We start from the raw sequence: 18,276 nt of genomic DNA on the forward strand, positions 1-18,276 counted from the left end.
CAAAGAAGCATCAGCTAAGACTTTGCAGTTTTATAGCACCAACTACTGATATTATTGAAGAAATGGAAGGAGAAAGAAGAAGCTGTTATATTGAGTTTTTCTGCATGAGACATAGTGTGGCAGAAGTGATGTGCAGATTGTGGATAATTTTTTTGTTGAAGGGTAGAAGATATTTTCTCACCTTACCTAAATAATGCTATTCTCTCTAGACATTTGCAGCAAGTTGTATGAAGTAGCTGATAACAAGTTAAAAGCTGCAAAAAGCATCTATGTGCAATTTTTGTCTGCCATTACTGAGTGACTGACAGGTAGTGTTACCTGCATTTCAGCACACATATGCTGCTGAGTTTTAATTGGGGCATTTATTTTGAAAAGCTGAATGATAACATTATCAAGAACGAAATACTCCAGAAACAATGAGAGAAGGGGAGTTGAAAGGATGGCAAACAGTGCTTATCCAAACCATCTTCATCTCAGGTAGAAAGAAATTTTCTGAATCTTCTCCCTCCAAAAAGGGCTATCATTGAGTTTCTCCTTTCCAGCTGCCACAGGCAGCAAACCTCCATCTGTACTGCCCATTTCCAAATGTGTTATGCTCTCTGAGATTGTCTTTTAATTACACCTACTAAAAATTTTAACCCAGCCTATATATTTGTTAACTTTTAACCCAGCCTATATATTTGTTTAGAACTCAGAAATCTGTACTGCCTAAGTTTGCAGTTTGCCAGAAGCCTGTACCTGATGCATGTGGCATACTAATGCAATTAAAGCTGCATGTCAGACTGAAACATTCATCCAAAACCCACTAGAATCACATTTTTCTAATAAAAAAAAAAGCCATTTTCTAATGGCTGACTTCTCCACTAATACAAAAACCTCCTGCTGGCATCATCTTTACCCAGTGCATCAGAGGATACTGCTGATTTTACCACCTAAATTGCACCCTGCCCTCCTCCTTAAATAAAGGCCAATAAATCTTACCAGAGAAATGCAGGTATTAATCATTTGTGCTTTCCCATCCTTTCCACTATATATGCAAGCTAACTTCTCCTGACATTTTGATTGCCAGAGAAAAATCCATAGATTCAAATATTAATCTAGACATAAAAGAACACTTAGAGTACTAAAATTTTTAAATAGAAAAGCCACCTTTAGAGGAGTAGAAAAGGAATAAACTAACTAATCTCACATGACAGATTATAGGGCTGAAAGTGAACTCATTTTTTCTCTAAAGGTGCCTGCCTTTCAACAGCACCTTCCCACTGGAATACTGCATGTACTTTAAAATATTTATTAATCTGGTTTCATACAATTTACACCACTTATGGGCTATTGAAGGTCAGTGAAAGTATTCACACGTGAAGCAAAAGGATACCAAAATAGTAATTTATCCAAAATTTAAAGCAGAAATTAGCCAGAAAAAGGCAAATCTTTCTGTGTCCCAGAATGTGCCTTAATGACTGTCCTTACATGCAGCTTGGTCCTTCACAGGAAGGATTAAATAATAATATCATGTTTCCTGTATTAAGTATCTTTCACTGCAATGGAAATTCATTGCACATACATCTGTAGGTAGAGGCAAGTTATAAATAATTAATATGATTACATGCAGTATATATCAGGCCTGCAACAGCTTATGTATGCTGGTCTCATACTGCATCTGCTGGGAGAGTGTAATGTGATTTAGTAGATAAAACACACTTATTATTTAAAAGGGTTATCAAATTTTGAGCTGCATTAAATTATACATTGAATCATTGTGTTTGTGGGGGTGTATGTACCTCTATATTTCCTATGTACAAATCAATCATGTTGCCTGTTAATCCCCTACACGTGCATAACCCAGAGCACTAGACTGTAGGGAGTCAAAGCCCAATACAGCACAAAAATAAATGTGTTTTAACACACACTCTAAGCTTAGCTCTAAAGGCAGGATAGGCATACTATGGACATTTTCTAGGAAGGAATACACAATTCAGGATTGCTTTAAACCTCAAATCTGTACTGCTTGACTGCAAACTGAAATAGCACCTCAGTGTGCATGTGCACACGTGCATGCACACCATGTGAGACGCGCCTGCTTCTGCTGCAGACGTCCCACATCCCCTCGGGTGCAGCAGGTGCTTCATCTTCACCGAGCTGTTGGGCTGCCTCTCCATCGTGGTAGCAATATGTCAGTGACCACTCAGGAGAGAGCAAGTGCTTCAGACATAAAAAGGGGAAACAAAAGAGCCCTCTCTCCTTGTTTCACCCAACTTTGGTATTTCTGGTCCATCTCACTTAGTAAAGCCGGTGAAGGCTTCTTACACACAGTTCTTCCCATGCTCTGTATTCATAACCTCCATGGCAGTGCTACTTCCTCTAACACAAGGCCTGTGAGGAAAAGTCTGACAGATTTTCTAATATATGCCACCTGGGACTCAGCAATCTCTTTTCATTTTTCCCCTCACAAACAAGAGTCTTTCTGGATACTCAGGTATTCTGATAATAAAACATCTAGATCTTTGTGATACTTCATCTTTTATGCATCAGGTTGAATAAATTAATATCAATCTAGTCCATTCACATTGCCAGTACAAGAGAACATGAAGGCTTTCACCCTGAAGAAGTGTTAAAAACCTTTCATGCAGGACAAAGGTCCTGTGTAAAGCCACTGCAGTAAATACACATACACGCATACCTACCATAATCCCATTAATTCACAGAACAGTTTCCTTCGAGTATGTTTGTATATGATTATTCAATTTAAGAAGGCATCAGCAGAAACAGAAAGGATTCTTAAGAGCACAGGGTGGCAGGGAGGGGTAGGAGTGAGGAATAAAATTATGAGACAGAAGAGAGAACTTCTATGCAGAAAATCCTTGATTTAACCAAAATAAAGGATAAGGTAGAAGCACAAGAAACAATGAAGCATCCTATAGCATCTGTCACACCTTCACATTGCAGGAACAAGAAAACTGGGGTGTTTTTACACAACGCATAATAACCTGTGGCATTCACTACCACAGAGTAATACTGAAGCCCAGAGGCCCAGCAGCACATAAAATAAAGCCAGGCACTTAGGCAGATAACAGAAACTGCTGCAATCACAGCATGCACTTATTAAATGGTGTTTACACATTTCTAGAAAATACACATTAACCCTCTAAAACATGTGCAGAAGTACTAAGTTAGAAAAGACAACTGTCAATGGAGTTGTCTGTCAAAGCTGACTGGAGCAAGAAGAACCATCTTCAGATGCCCTTTTACATGTCAATTGTAGCAGCATTGCTAATATACTAATTTTGACAGCAATCTGAGAAGTGTCACATTGACACCAAATTGAAAACCGACATTTTTCCTTCACGAATGTTACCTTTGCTACTGGCATTTATTCTGTATTCCTACATATGACAAATGAGAATGTCAGGTCACAGCACTGCACCTGTTTTGGCTCCCCGTTACTTCCAGGCTCACAGAGAAGGCTCCCCTAGTTAATTACTATGCAAAATGAGAACACAGACAGATAACGACAAGTAGCACAGAAGTTAATATATTTGCCTTTTTTTGCTGCACTGGGAGGGTCTGAACTATCAATTACCTTTTCTGCACTTGAGCCCAGCTCCACCATGCTCCATTCCAGATCCCTCTCACTTTTTCTGCAAGAGCCTTGCCTTTATCTTTACAGCTTTTCCTACAACATCAATACTTACTTAAGGGAAAATGTGAACAAAAGTTACCGAGTAATTCCCCAACTGACTAGCTCATCCCTAAAAAAAAAACATAATCTTGTAGGAATTATGGGCCAGAATCTCAAGATTCTGTTATCCACTAACATTGATCAGGGAGGGCTGCTCCCACAAATGCAGGCAGGTGCTGGTGAGCAGAGAGGATGATACACCATTTCTTTTCCAAGATCAGTGACGAATCACTCCCTTCCCTTTAAAAACATTTATATATATGTAGAGAAATGAGTTTGATCTACTACCCAGCAGAGATCAACAAGGAGAAACAGTAAATCCACTCAAAGGTACTGATTCATCAGTACCCTATATAGTCAAAGGTGAGTGAATTTTAGGTTTGTTTAGAGACTTTTGGGGGACAGAGGGCTTGGAGGGTTGGGAGTTGAGGTTGGGTTGGTTTGGGAGTTTTGGGTTGTTGGGTTTTTCTGTTTGTTTCTGGGGGGTTTGTGGTGGGGGGGTTGGTGGTTGGTAATTGTTGGGGTTTTTTGTTAATTTTGGTGGTAGTGGTTGGGGAGTTTACACTTGTTTTTTTAGGGGTTTTGTATCCCCTTTATAACTTGCAGAAACTCCTGTCTACCTGGGTGGATGAAATCTTGATGTGCTTGGCCCACCAGTAATCTATGCCTCAATGAAGTAGGATCAGACAGCACTATGGGCCACACTCAGCAAGTTCTATATAACCACATCTCTTCAGCTTAATATCCCTAAGCATTCCTGAAAATTAATTTTCATAGTTTTACATTCACTCAGTGATCAATTACCTTGCAGAGATAGTAGATGGAGGTTGATAATACATAAGGGTAACTGAAGTTTTGTGGATTTAGAATACCTTAATGGTGCACACACAGTCTGTCAGAAAATAGAATTTTTAAGCTTTAGAAAATTACTTTTTGATAAAAATTATTATACCAACATATTTACATTACCAATTGTTACCAGAGAAAATCACTGGAAATCAGACCCTTAAAATTCTGACTTAACAATGGACTTCTGAAGTGTGTATTTCATGACACATCACAGTGTGTCCTCCTGGCAGTGAGACTTGGAGTCACTGGCCATGGGCCATCAGAGAGATGGATGAAATCTGGCCCCAGTCAGAGAGCACCAAGATAGGAAGCCACTGAATACCTGCTGTTCTAGAGGCATTATCATGCCATCTCTATACTGCAGAAACTACATTATTAGTCAAAACATATGTATTTTGAAGGAATTAATTCACACTTTCTATGAAATTTTGGTTTTGTAGCTTTTTCAACCAAAAAAAAAATCTTGGGTCTACCATGAATCTTTTCACTGCTTTGCCCCATATTGAACTTAGGTGTGAGCTTTTGACGTGCTGAAAAAGGCTGATGGATGATTTGGCACCATCTCTGGGTTCTGTCCCACTCTTTGGTTCATTTGTGGGTTTGAACAGGGGGAAAAGTTAACTTGCTGAAAACAATGAGAAGTGTCCTTCAGAAGGTTCTAGGAGCACTACTCAAGACACTAGGAATAAATTGAACAAAGACAAGGAACAGAGGCAAAAAAAAAAGTGTAACAGGTAATCCTAATAGCTCTTCTTGGCACATGTTTGTAACTCCATGGTATTTGCACTCCCCTGCTCTTCACAGTCATGCTCCTTCTGCTCCCCTCTGCACAGACAGCCCTTGCATCTCTCCCAAACAAACTTGCAGTGCCTCACACTGGACACTGTAACTTTTCCTTTCAAGTTACAGGAAAGAGCATGGATCTTCCATGCTGCTGAAGTCAGGCTACCAGTTTCTTTCAGAAGCATAACCACATACGTCTCTGAAGGCAGTCAATAACTTCTGCACCTCTTAGAAATATCATATACTGCTATTTTGACCATCATACAGAACCTCAATCTAAAGCCCAGTCCACTGAGGTAGGTAGTTCTAAGTTTACAGTTTTCCACTGAATACAAAATGAGTTTCCTGCTTACTCACTATAATGTTATTTCCCTGTTTGTAGAGATATGCAACAGGAATTAAGGGACTTCAGCTTCACTGAAGAGGAGTCTGGCTTCAGATCTTTCAGGTTCTGTGGACAAGAACTAAGCGTCCTAATTTTTGTATTAGGATGAACAAACCTGGGAAAATCAGCATGAAAAATAATAAAATCCCCCAGGAGGAGTTAGAGAATGCTGTTTCCTGCACAGTAATCTAACTAAAGACATTTAAACTATTGAGTAATGGACCCAACCCTTGGAGATCTGTCCAAAACCAAGCTAACCACTAGAAATTCTTGTTTTAACACAGAGTGTCTCCCTTATGCTTCTATTTTCTACTTTATAACTTAGTCCCCTTCTTTCTCTATGTTCCCTTAGCTGAAACATTCCCCACTATTACAGAAATGGTATGCAAAGTCCTGTGGGTCAGTTGTTCACCACTGCAGGACATGCGGAGAAAAAAAATCCAACTTCTCTTGAAACAATGGCAACTTAAAAGAAAAGCTTTATTAAAAATTCAAGTTGGTGCAGGGCACCGGACATTCCATTTCTGCTTTTACAAAAAAAATCTGTGTAGCACTTCCACTTAACAAATTTAAGCACAAACATATTGCACATCTTATCCAATCTCAAATGTTTTTAGCACATAATCACAAACTCTGACTATCATCTCTCTTAGAGACTGGAAGCATTATATTTTGAAGCCTGGAAATGGAAAGAAGTCTCCTTATAATAATCCCAGAAGCCCATGGCAGCATCTGAACCATTATGTCTACCAAAGCCCGGACAAAGACAGCTTTATTTTTCTTCACAGCTAGTGGTTGGGATTTGGGTTTGCTAATTAATGCTGTGGCATTTGCTCTTGCAATGCCACAAAAGGGGCAGGTTAAGGTTAGAGAGTTCAACATTCACACTGCACAGAATGTTGGCATTTCACTGGAACTCTGCCAAAGTATTTACTGTGCCAGGAATCTACTCAGCGTCATAGATTGGGCATGACCAGTGTCTTCAATAAGATGAGAGAAAGACAACAAACAGTATCTTCTATGAATGCAAAAGGTTTCCATCTGGAAACCAGAAAAAAATTCATACATAAATTTGAAACACTCTGCAAAAAAAATGATCCACCTTCAGTAGAGTTTAGTAAGTAGAGCTCTGTGTCAGGAGAAATGGCAGATATGAAGCATAATTACTTTTTTCTTCCCTCCAAACTCAGTGTTATACAAACTAGGACTGACAAGTGAACAAAGAGACTGAAAAAAAGCAGGTTTTATCACCACAGCTTGTTTGAAAACCTAGCCTACAACCAGCTGCAAAATGCAGGGGCTGCTAGCCTATGAAGCAGACATGAATTAACAGTGAGAGTAATAGCTAAAATACTCTGCACAGCTAGTTCATGTGCCTTTTGCAAAAGCTTGTATGCTCCTTGCAAGAAATAGACATGTCCATGGAAACAAAACTGTCAGCACTATTCTGCATCCAAAGGCCTCATGGCATTTTACAAAAGAAAGGAGCACCATTAACTTCCATTTTACAAAGGAAGAAACCTAAAGCATAAAGATTAATCTCAGAACAGCATTACCAGAATTTAGATCATGTAGCCCTTGCTCATGCAGTTGTTCTCAAATCTCTCTCTTTTTCAAGTATGAAGATAGACTATTTTTTCAAGGCTTCAGTGGATCTGATCAAGAGATAAATGCTATTTAATGTGAAGAGGGTAGGACGTAATATCTAGAAAAGCTGAACATGTTAATCCTGAGCATTGCCAGCAAGTCACAAGAGGTGATCCTTCATCTCTACTCAGCCCTGGTGAGGTCACAGCTGGAGTGCTGTGTCCAGTTTTGGGCTCCTCAGTATAAGAGAGACTGGGAGCTCCTGGAGCAGGTCCAGTGGAGGGCAACAAAAATGATTAAGGGACTGGAGCATTTCTCTCATGAGGAAAGGCTGAGAGAATTGGACCTCTTTGACCTGGAGAAGAGACAACTGAGAGGGGCTCTTGTCATTGTACACAAGTATCTGAAGGGAGAGTGCCAAGAGGAAGGATCCAGGCTCTTCTTAGTGGTGCCAAGCAATAGAAGAAGATTCTTCCACCCAAACATGAGGAAGAATTTCTTTACAGTGTGAGTTACTATGCTCTAGAGCAGGTTTCCCAGAGAAGGTGTGGAATCTCTGTCACTGGAGATACTCAAGAACTCTCTGGACACAATCCTGTACAATGTGCTCTAGGATGACCGTGCTTGAGCAGAGAAGTAGAAGCAGATGACCCCACTGCTGTCCATTCCAACCTTACCCATGATGTGATTTATTTGAAACAACCACCTGAGTCACCAATGCAGAATTTGCATTTAATTTAAATAGCTGTTTAATATATCTTAGAAAATTATAAAATAGTCTATACTATTGACACCTGCTTAAAAATATGCATTTAATACAACATTGAAGATGTTCTTCGCATGATTTGATCAGGTGAAAAGACAATGTAAGTGGCACAAATGTGCATCTGCTGTGTTTAGAGTACCACCACAGACCACATAGCTCTGCTCTGTTTTCTCCCTCTCCATCTTGCCTAATTTGGACCTAAATAGAAGGTCTGAGAGTTGCCAAACTCTCAGCTCCAACAGACTGAGCTGATATTACCATACATCAGTTTCTGTTCACCCATTGTAGCTCGGCTTTAGCATGCTGCAAAATCAAGAGCTCCCCAGTTTCCCCAACGAGCCCAAACACCAGCTTAGGAAGGCAAAAAGAACTACCAGCTCTCCAGGACTATGGTTGCCCCATTCCTCACTATGAGAAGCTACTATCAGTCATTTCTAAGTTTGCCAAGTTATAATAACACAGCTTGGTGGATTCTAACATTTTCTGTGAGGAAGCTCTGAGAACTTGAAATGAGAACTTGAATTTAGCACATGCACAGCCTGGGTACTCAGGATGCATCTTGTAAGCCAAGTTCTTGTATTAGAAATAACTTTTTGGCAAGTATTACAAGTATAATGCTGTTAATGCTCTGTAGTTGCATTCTAGGATGGAACTCTCACAGATTTGCCCTGGCAAAATTAGGTATTTAATAGCTTCTTAACCAGAGAGAAAAATTAGGATAGTGTTTTGTAGATATTCTCAGTTCAGTCAGAGAGAAACAGAGAAAGATTTCTGCCAGGCTAAGCCTGGGAAAAAGTCCAGGAGGAATGTAATCAGGTGAAATGTTTTTACTTTAAGACCAATGGAATTACTGTTCACGATGTTCTCTATAAAAGAGAGACGTACTTTTGAATAAACGCTCCTTCTTTGCCTTCTGAAGATGGAGTCTCTTCATTCCTGTTCCTGCCTCAGCAGCGACAGTGTTTCATATAGACTGTTGCCAAAACTTACTCCTTGTAGGTTTGACCATAGATCTCTACCTCCCTCCTCTGCAGAGGATCTAGCAATTACAAGGCTGTCATAAAGTAATTAAATTTTGGATCCTGTTAAATACAACATCAAATCTCACCATAACATTTGAAGTCAAAAACTTAGGTAGCTCATTCAGTATGGTGAGGACTGAGGCCAAATCTGTTCCCTAAACCATGCAAGATTTCAATGCTCTATATGAGATGGATTACAATATTATTTGCTTTTCTGAGGCGTACAACTTATGTCTGTCTCACAGTACTTCAGGTAAGCATGACTGTTCATCTCTCACTTCTCCTTTGCAACAATGCTAAATTGGAACATTTCTGAAATTTCAAACAAATTTAATGGAAGGACAATCTTGCTTCCCACCTCGTTGTCTGCAGCATTTACAATAGATAATCTATGGAAGCAACTGACAATGCCTGACAGACAATAAAAAAGAAAAAAACTCGTATGACAATACCTGGGAGAGCATCTTGGTTTTGCATATCTTTTTCTTGGTAATTAAATGCCCAAATTCACCACCACCTTCCTGCATCTTCACACCCTGGCTCCTAGGTACCCAAAAATTCAGTACCCCCATTTCTGTTTAGCTCCATTACAGAGTACCCTCTGTACAAAACTGGAAACATATAGACATTTACCTTGTCTTTTTCATGGCAGTGTAATGGAGTGCTTGAGTGAAAACATCAGAGTGCCATAGAATCATAAAATGGCTCAGGTTGGAAGGGATCTTAAATATCATCTAGTTCCAATCCCCTGACATGGACAGGGACACCTTCCACTAGATCAAGTTGCTCAGAGCCCCATCCTGGGCAACCTATTCCAGTCTCATTACCCTCACCCTTTCTTTCTAATATCCAACCTCAGTCTACAGTCTTTCAGTTTGAAGCCACTCCCCCCTTGTTCTGTCACTACATGCCCTTGCAAAAAGTCCCTCCCCATCTTTCTTGCAGGCTCCCTTTAGGTACTCAAAGGCCACAATAAGGTCATCACAGAAGCCTTCTCTTCTCCAGGGCATAAAACCCCCACTCTTTCAGCCTTTCCCTGTAGGAGAGGTGCTTCATCCCTCTGATCAACTTGGTGACCCTCCTCTGGACTCTCTCCAACAGGTCCATGTCCTTCCTGTGCTGGGGACCCCAGAGCTGGATGTAGTTCTCCAGGTAGAGTTTCACCAGAAGGGAATCCCCTCCCTGGCCCTGCTGCCCACACTGCTTTGGATGCAGCCCAGGACACATGAGTTCTCTGAGCTGTGAGTGCCCATGGCTGGCTCATGCCCAGCCTCTCATCCACCAGCACCCCCAAGTCTTTCTCAGCAGAGCTGCTCTGATCTGTTCATCCCCAGCCTGTGTTGAAACTAGGGGTTGCCCTAACCCAGGTACAGCACTTGCACTGGTCTTACTAAACCTCATGAATTCCCATGGGATTTGTATGAGGCCCATTTCTCAAGCTTGCCCAGGTCCCTCTGGATGACATCCTGTCCTTCAGGGTGTGGCAATTACACCAGTCAGCTTGGCGTCATCTGCAAACCTGATGAAGGTGCCTCCCTTTGCCTATATCATTAACAAATATATTAAGTAACACTGGTCTCAATACAGATCCCTGAGAGACACCACTCATCACTGATGTCCATCAGGACTCTGAATGACTGACCACTGCCTTCTGGATGCAATCATTCAAACATGTTGTTATCCACCACGATTCTGGTTAACTTACACATAGAAGCCCTTCTTGTTATTCTTTGAGTCTCCGGCCAGGTTTAGTTCAAGCTTCATCTTGGCCTTCCTTACCCTCTCCCTACACAACTGAACTTCATCTCTTCCCAGGTTACGTGTCCTTGTCTCCACTGGCTGTGCATTTACTTCCTTCCCTTTAGTTTGACCAGCATTACCTACTCAGCCATGGGGGTCTCCTGTCTTTCTTGCCTGATTTTGTGCTCCTGGAAATTGCTGGCTCCTGCACTCTATGGAAGACTTTCTTAAAGACCTACCAGCTTTTTCCACTCCCTTCCCTAAGGGCAGTCTCCAAAGGGATGCCACTGACAATCTCCCTGAAGAGCTTTATTCCTTACCTGACCCATACCCCTCAGGACTGCCAAATCCACCAATGCATGATCACTGCACCATCTATAGCTTTTAAAGCTGAACCAAAACACAGAAAAAGAAAGCCTCTTCATTAAAATCACTTAGCTGCCAGTGGTGGCCATAGAATTATTTTCTTTACTGCTACTATTAAATTATTATTACTAATACAATTCTTATTATAAGGGTGCAACTGCAATTCATGTGGTTAAAAAAAAAAAAAAAAAAAAAGGCAGGAGTTATTTAAAATGCTGCTGCAACAGTAAATATCACCTCTGGCATATTTGTCCTGGAAGAACAGAGCACGATTTGGAATACCTAATTGAAATGTGCTACAGGAGATAAGGCTGGCTGCAGAGACTGACATTTAAAAGCGGGAGACACCAAACAAGACATAAAATATCACTGTTGCTGCCTCAAAGCAGAAAGCCACTTCCACAGAACTGAAGTTTTCTCCTACTCACCCCTCACCCCTCCCCAACTGACAGACACAGCAAGCAATTAACCCCTTCCCTGATGTCACCAGTAGTACCACCCCCACAGAAATATAAAGGTTGCTACAATTTCATGTAGTTATTTCCTCCTGCAAATCACAAAGCCCTGCATGAAGCAGCATGTCTTCCCTCTTCCCATTCCTGTAAAATCTTGTTTCTTCCCTGACACATCAACATATCGAATTCCAGCACACAAGATGCTGGAAACCAGGCTCTTCTCCTGCCTAGCCCTGCATGGTAGCATGTGCACCCTGTGCCTACTGAGTAGAAGAGCCAGTAAACTCCTCCTTAACTGGAATGGAATCCAGGGATAGTGCCAGAATACAGAGCTTATGAAAAAATCCTTGGCACACAAGGGATATTACGATATGTTTGACTGCTCAATCTTTTGCTGTCTTAGTCAGAAGGAGCACTGGTGCCTTCGAGTCATCTGATCTGGTGTTGTGGACAAGCAGCACGGGATATAAATCCAGCAGATTCCATAAATACACAGTTTGCATCAATACTTCAAGCAAGGACTTAATTAGAAAGTTACAGCTCATTAAAAGAGCACCAATTAGCTTTTTCAACTACATACTTTTTCCTATGCCAGGATAACAAGGCAAAGATTGGGATGCATATCAGAAACAAGCACCTTGTGCTGCTCAGTGAAACATCCCAGTGTTGTTGAAGAAACAGCTCTGGTTAAAATGCTGGGTTTGAAATAGATGTTAGAAAATATGCTGTGAAGTTTCTGAGCCATTAGACTGTTCATGCCAATAGAGTAGTCACTGATCTTGAGCAAAATGGGAAATCCTAGCCCAAGAGAAGATATTTTTAAATTTAAAAACTAGATTTTTCATTTCAGGTTATCAATCAACACTTGCTTTCATATAGCACCATTTGGTGTCTCCTTGCTTCCCTGAATCAGGATGGGCCAAAGAAGGAGGTTCCTCTTTGTTGAACAATACACCATGTGGAAAGGCCCATGGTGTAGCCAAAGAGACTCAGCAGCCCTGTTTTCCTGGAGCTATTCTAGTCACTCCTGATAGGCAAACAACAGTTCTATTCTCCCTCTGTTTTCCACTCAGACTTGCTGTGACGGGTGTCATTCTTTTCCATGTTGTAGCACAAACTGTATTTCTCTTCCATTAACCCCCTTTGCCTGATTCTGGAGCAATTTTATCAATAAAACTCAATACACAGAATTAGCAAACTCTGTGGACCCTTGACTAGTGCTTCCAGGTGGAAAGCTTGATACACAACAGAAAACAGAAGATAAATGCTCAGAAAGCTCATCAACCCTTATCACAGCATTTTAAATAAGCATGATAGAAATATTCCTTAGATGAGAAATATCTCCTCTGATGCACCCCTGCCTATTATTCAAGAGTGTCTCAAATCAAGGGAGGTTTTTCTTGAGAATGCTTTAACTGTATCCCAAGATATGCAAAACAACTACATGCAGACCAGATTGCAATGTCAGATATCCAGCGTGTGCCATTCTTTTCATAAGCACCTACCTGGTCATTTAACGACGTGTAATAGCAAAACAAGTGCACATTTTGTTTTCTTAGACATCAGTGACATGGGTTACAAGTTTCCATTAGAACCTACCATTCAAAGCAGGTGGCCACCTTATCTGTATGAAGCCCAGCCCTACCAGAATCCCTGCTCTTCTGGCCTCCTTCACACTACAAACTGAAGTACTCCTGAGACAAAAAATATAACCGAACAAGCAAATTTAAAAAATCAGTCTGTGTTCTGTGGTTTGAGGCATTTGGATGTGTTGCCAGCACACTTGAAAACCAGGAAAGGAGGCTGAGGGCAGAGGCAGAGGTGCTCCATATGTCACAGTATAATATTATGACGTTTGAGATGCCTCCTAGGTACCGTGCCGACACTAACGCTCCTTCAGTACCAATTTCTGCTAGCATAAACTAGCACCACATGGAACACACTGCAAGACTGGAAAATCTCTCTCCAGAGACATTCAGGTCAAGATCCAAATGCAGGAATTACACTGATTATACAGGAAATCCAACACAGGACAGAAACAAAATGAGTGAGTGCCATCAGTCAAGTCAGGAGAGAAAATACTTCTGAAGTCATTTGTCCGGGTGAGCTCACCTAAAGAAGCAGAAGTACTAGGAAGCATATTAGAAATCTTGAAATCCAAGTGTAGTTTTACAACTGGAAAACAAGGAAGGGATAAGGCTGGGATTCAGATACCTTAGCAGATTGACAGAATCCTAAATTGACTCCAGAGTAGGCACACATCAGGAACAAGGAACAATTTTTTTTTTAATTAAAAAATTGCTTCTTGCCAGTTCACTAAAATGTCTGCTATTTTAAGAATAATTTTGAATGTGCCCACAAACAGGTCCTTCCACAGAATCATGAAGAAAAATGCATGTTTTAGGTATCAATTTGAAATACAATTACTTTTTTGTAGCACCCTGCTTGATTCTGCATCTTGTAAGATCACTTCATATTGGGATGATCTGAGCAGCTGTATCAGGCTGACATTTCAGTGGGGTTGGTGAGAGAAATACCTCCTAATTTTAATCATAGAATGGTTTGGGCCAGAAGGGACCTTAAAGATCATCTGGTTCCAACACCCTGCCATGGGCAGGGACACCTTCCAGCAGACTGTATTTGCTCAGAGCCCCATCCAATCTGGCCTTGAACAGCACCAGGGATGGGCTATCCATAGCTTCTCTGGGCAACCTGCTTCAGTGCCTCACCACCCTCATCGTAAAGAATTTCTTCCCATTCTAAACCCACCATCTTTCAGTGTACAGCCATTCCCCCTTGTGCCATCACTACACACCTTTGTATAAAGTCCCTCTCCAGCTCTCTGGCAGGCTTCCTTCAGGTCACAAAAAGCTGTTCCTAGAACTTTCTACTTTCCGGGTGAGCAATCCCAACTCTCTGAGTTTTCTCACAGGAGAAGTGGTCTATCCCTCTGAGCATCTTGGTGGTTCTCTTCTGGACTCTCTCCAACAGGTCTATGCCCCTCCTTTGCTGGGGACCTCAGAGCTGGATGCAGTTCTCCAGATGGGGTCTCACCAGAAGGAAATAGAGGGACAGAATCACATCCCTTGCCCTGCTGGTCAGGCTTCTTTTAATGCAGTCCAGGATACAATTGGCTTTCTGGGGAGCAAGTGCACTTGACTGGGTCATGTTGAGATTGTTGTCAACCAATACCCCAGAACTTTTTTCCTCAGGGCTGCTCTCAATCCATGTTTTACCCAGCCTGTGTTTGTGCCTGAGCTCCCGACCCACATGCAGGACTTTGCACTTGGTCTTGTTGAACTCCATCTCTCTGCTAACTGTATAGGGAATTAGGGGAAGGCTTGTGAGGGGCAAACACGCAAACATGTGCTATGCAGTGAAAACCTGTCCACTTTATTTCTCAGTAGATTCCAGCAGTTCTTCCTTTTTTTTTTTTTTTTTTTTTTTTTTTTTGAAGTGCTAATTGATATTGGCAGAAAAGGAAGGGGAAAGGAGAGAAAAAACAGAACTAATCACAGTTATGTACTTTTTTTTCCCCTCTTACAAACTGAAATCCTCCCCAGTGACTCCGTTTTAGACTGCTGTGGCTTTAGAAATAGCCTGGACAATTAAAATGCTCTCTCCAGGGCACTTCCTGCAGCTTCCTCTTGCCTCCAAACTTGCATCTCATTGAAGAAATGACCATCCCTCTATATGAAGACAGCCTAAACCAACAGGGGATTAGATTATCTTCCATTACCCATGAATTGTCCCTGTTCCCACATCTCTCTATTCTAGTCCTTAATCATTTTTAAAGAGACTTCTTTCAGTGTGTCTGACTAATATCAGCTTTTTCATTGCCTTTACAGGATATTGGAGATTCTCCCAGCTGTGCAGAGCCATTTCAGGTCTACACAAAGCACACCCCAGCAAATTAACTTTTAGTGTATTCAGTGAATTGCTGTGGGAGACCTCTAATAGAAACAGTGCAACAGAGGAAGGAGGGAAACTAGGGAACTACCAGGCATGACACAAGCATGGAAGTCCCATAACATCAGACAGAAGGAACCAGGGGAAGTCCCAAGGTAACTGTAAGAAACAACTGACTGGACTACTGAGTTTTTGTTGGGTTTTTTGGGGGTTGGTTAGTTGATTCAGTGGTTTTTATTTTTTTAATTATATGGTGTACAATTCAAAGTAAGCACATTTCTGTGTGAACTAGCCTCCCCATTAAAATATATGGAATGTCCATCTCTCACTGCCAGAAGCTCAAATATAACTAGTATTCATAAGTTAGCACCACTATGAGGTTGAACCACGTTGTTATTTAAGGGATGAAGTGGTAGGATTGGCTTTCTAGTCTGTCCCACTGAAAGGCTAAGCATCAAGACAGAATCAACAGATCTGAGATGGACATGGCATTAAGCCTTTTCTGGCATGAGATGACCTTTCAGAAAAACACATTGGAAATACTGATAGTCACTGAGTACAAATGCAATTACATGGTGCTGCCAGTCAGAACAAATACACTGTGTTGCAGCCACTGTGGCAGGTGAAGCAGAACAGACCCAGCCCAGGATGCCAGGCCTTAACCAGCAACTTCAGAATTCCTATTGCTATCCAGGCTCTTCTTCCACTCCAAGTGTCTGAGCTTTTTTATTGCTGGATATCCTTTTTTGCCCTGGGTTAAGCCTGTGGGTTTGCTTTTGCATACTAAGCTGTGCCTGTTAGCACATTATCACACTAAAACTCGGGAATGCTCCTTACTGGAGATGGGGAGTATTTGTTTAAGGACAGAAAAAGTGATGAAACATATGCCCAGCTCTTGCTTTCGTCTACTCTCTGCAATATGTAGTCATTGTTGTGCTGTCTGTGACACCCAATTTTGCTTGGTCCTAAAATAAACTCAGGTACAACCTACCTTTCAGCAGGAGGTAGGAGCAGCAGCAGGTAAAACAACACAAGGACACCAACTGTCCAAGGTGCTTTCCTCCACCCACAAGGAGCTGCTAAGTAAATACCAGCTCATGACTGCTAAGTTTAGCAGGTTTTGCTTCCTCATCCCTCAGCAGCCTCCTACCCATTATCCTCCTATCTACTGGAAGAAGATTTGCAAGTGAACATTTGGTTGTTCATCATGTATCATTCCCCCACACTGCTTTGCAAAGTCTGTGGCCAAACAGGGTCCTCCTCCTACCCTCTGCCTCTCTGCATCGTTCCCACCTCACAATCACCTTTTTCACCAGCATTCTAATCTCTAGCAGTGTCTATCAGTGAGCCAAAGCTTGCTGAAATTAGTGAACAGTTGAGATCAGTTAAAAATTTCAGAGATTGTTTAAAAGAAAGAGAGTTGTGCAACATGCTCAATAGAGCATGCTACTGTCCCAAAGAATGTCTGACAAGCAGTTGTACAACCATGGACTTCCTGTAAAGCCCAGGACTGGGTACTAGGAAATGTGATTTTTATTCCTGGCTTGTCTGAAGACACATATGATGACAGACAGGCCATTTAACCTCACCCTGTTGTTTTTCCGGCCTAAATAATACTGAAAAATATGAAAAATTATCAGCTATGATTCTCTGACTCAGCTTTATCTATAAAACAGAGGTTCATGGGAGCAGTGGGCACAGAAGGACAGTCCTGAGCCTTATTGCTGGAGAAAATACAGGGATTGATGTATTGTCAGACAGCTTTTCCCTAAGTCACCAAAGTCTTTACAGTACCCCAAACAGCTGAAGTTAGAAGACAACTAATAACTCTACTGTGGGCCATTACAGGGTTTCCAATCCCATTTCCTCCCAATAAATCTTTCTTAGGTCTGTAAAGGTCTAATGAGTGCTGTCAAACTGAGCTGTACGAGGTGAACTACGAGCGGTGCAGCTGGACAAACTGGATCAAATGGCTTCCAGTAATGAGCATACTGGCCATCAGGGGACAAGGTCTCCAGCCAAAGTTAGAAACTTCACAGAAACCCTGAGGTGAATGTTCAAGCCTGCCCCTGGGTAAAATCATACAAGAGCCAGAATTGCTAAAAACTGACATGTTCCTTTGGAGCCTTTTCTGAAAGGCCAAAAAGCTTGTGCAGCAGTGTGAACATGCATGTCATCACTTCCCTCTGGGAAGGCAGTGCTGCATTTTGTTGTTTTGTTTCAGGTTTTGCTGACTTCACTGCCTGGAATAATAAGCCAGATGGAAGGTCTGATTTTAAAGGATGAGAGCAATGCGTGAAAGTTAACACTGGAGACAAAGAACCATGGCAGCAATGGGAGATAACTCATGGGGTGATGTTCAAAGGAGGAAAAGTTGTCAGAATCTGTACTATAGGGGAATGCAGAATGTAATGAAGACAGAAGGATATCCAAGCGCAACACAAGAATGAGCGAAATAAAGTGAAGAAAAATCTCCCTCTGAAAGAACAGTGCCTTTCAGACTCAAGCACTTTTTTCAGCTTAAAAGAAAGAATATTCACATCCATTCAAGTAGCTACAACTCTCTCCAGGACTGAGCACAGGTTCACTCATGAGGTGGCTCTGGCTGGGTCTGTGTTCCCAGCACCCAGAGAATGCCTCAGCAGGAAGGTAAGAAAGGATTTTTCAGGTCTCTCCTCTATAATTAGCATTTCATAATCTTCTCAGCTAAAAGAAAAAGGTAGATTAATCTCTGG

General features: G+C 41.5%; 1 protein-coding gene and 1 long non-coding RNA gene across 2 annotated transcripts in view; one reads left to right on the plus strand and one right to left on the minus strand.

Moving 5' to 3' along the window:
- The window catches only part of NRXN3 (neurexin 3), a 751,638-nt gene extending 738,254 nt beyond the window's left edge, over positions 1–13,384 (minus strand). The window contains exon 1 of the mRNA XM_053944975.1: positions 13,232–13,384. The gene's annotated coding sequence lies outside the window, so the exon portion shown is untranslated. The remainder of the gene's footprint in view (positions 1–13,231) is intronic.
- A 169-nt stretch (positions 13,385–13,553) lies between these two features.
- On the plus strand, positions 13,554–18,033 carry LOC128789242 (uncharacterized). The gene is made up of 3 exons (XR_008431359.1): positions 13,554–13,734; positions 15,481–15,696; positions 17,766–18,033. It is a non-coding gene; the product is annotated as an uncharacterized LOC128789242 (long non-coding RNA).
- The last annotated feature ends 243 nt before the right edge of the window (positions 18,034–18,276 follow it).

Source organism: Vidua chalybeata, chromosome 6 (assembly GCF_026979565.1).
Source record: "Vidua chalybeata isolate OUT-0048 chromosome 6, bVidCha1 merged haplotype, whole genome shotgun sequence".
In the NCBI taxonomy this organism is placed as follows: domain Eukaryota; kingdom Metazoa; phylum Chordata; class Aves; order Passeriformes; family Viduidae; genus Vidua; species Vidua chalybeata.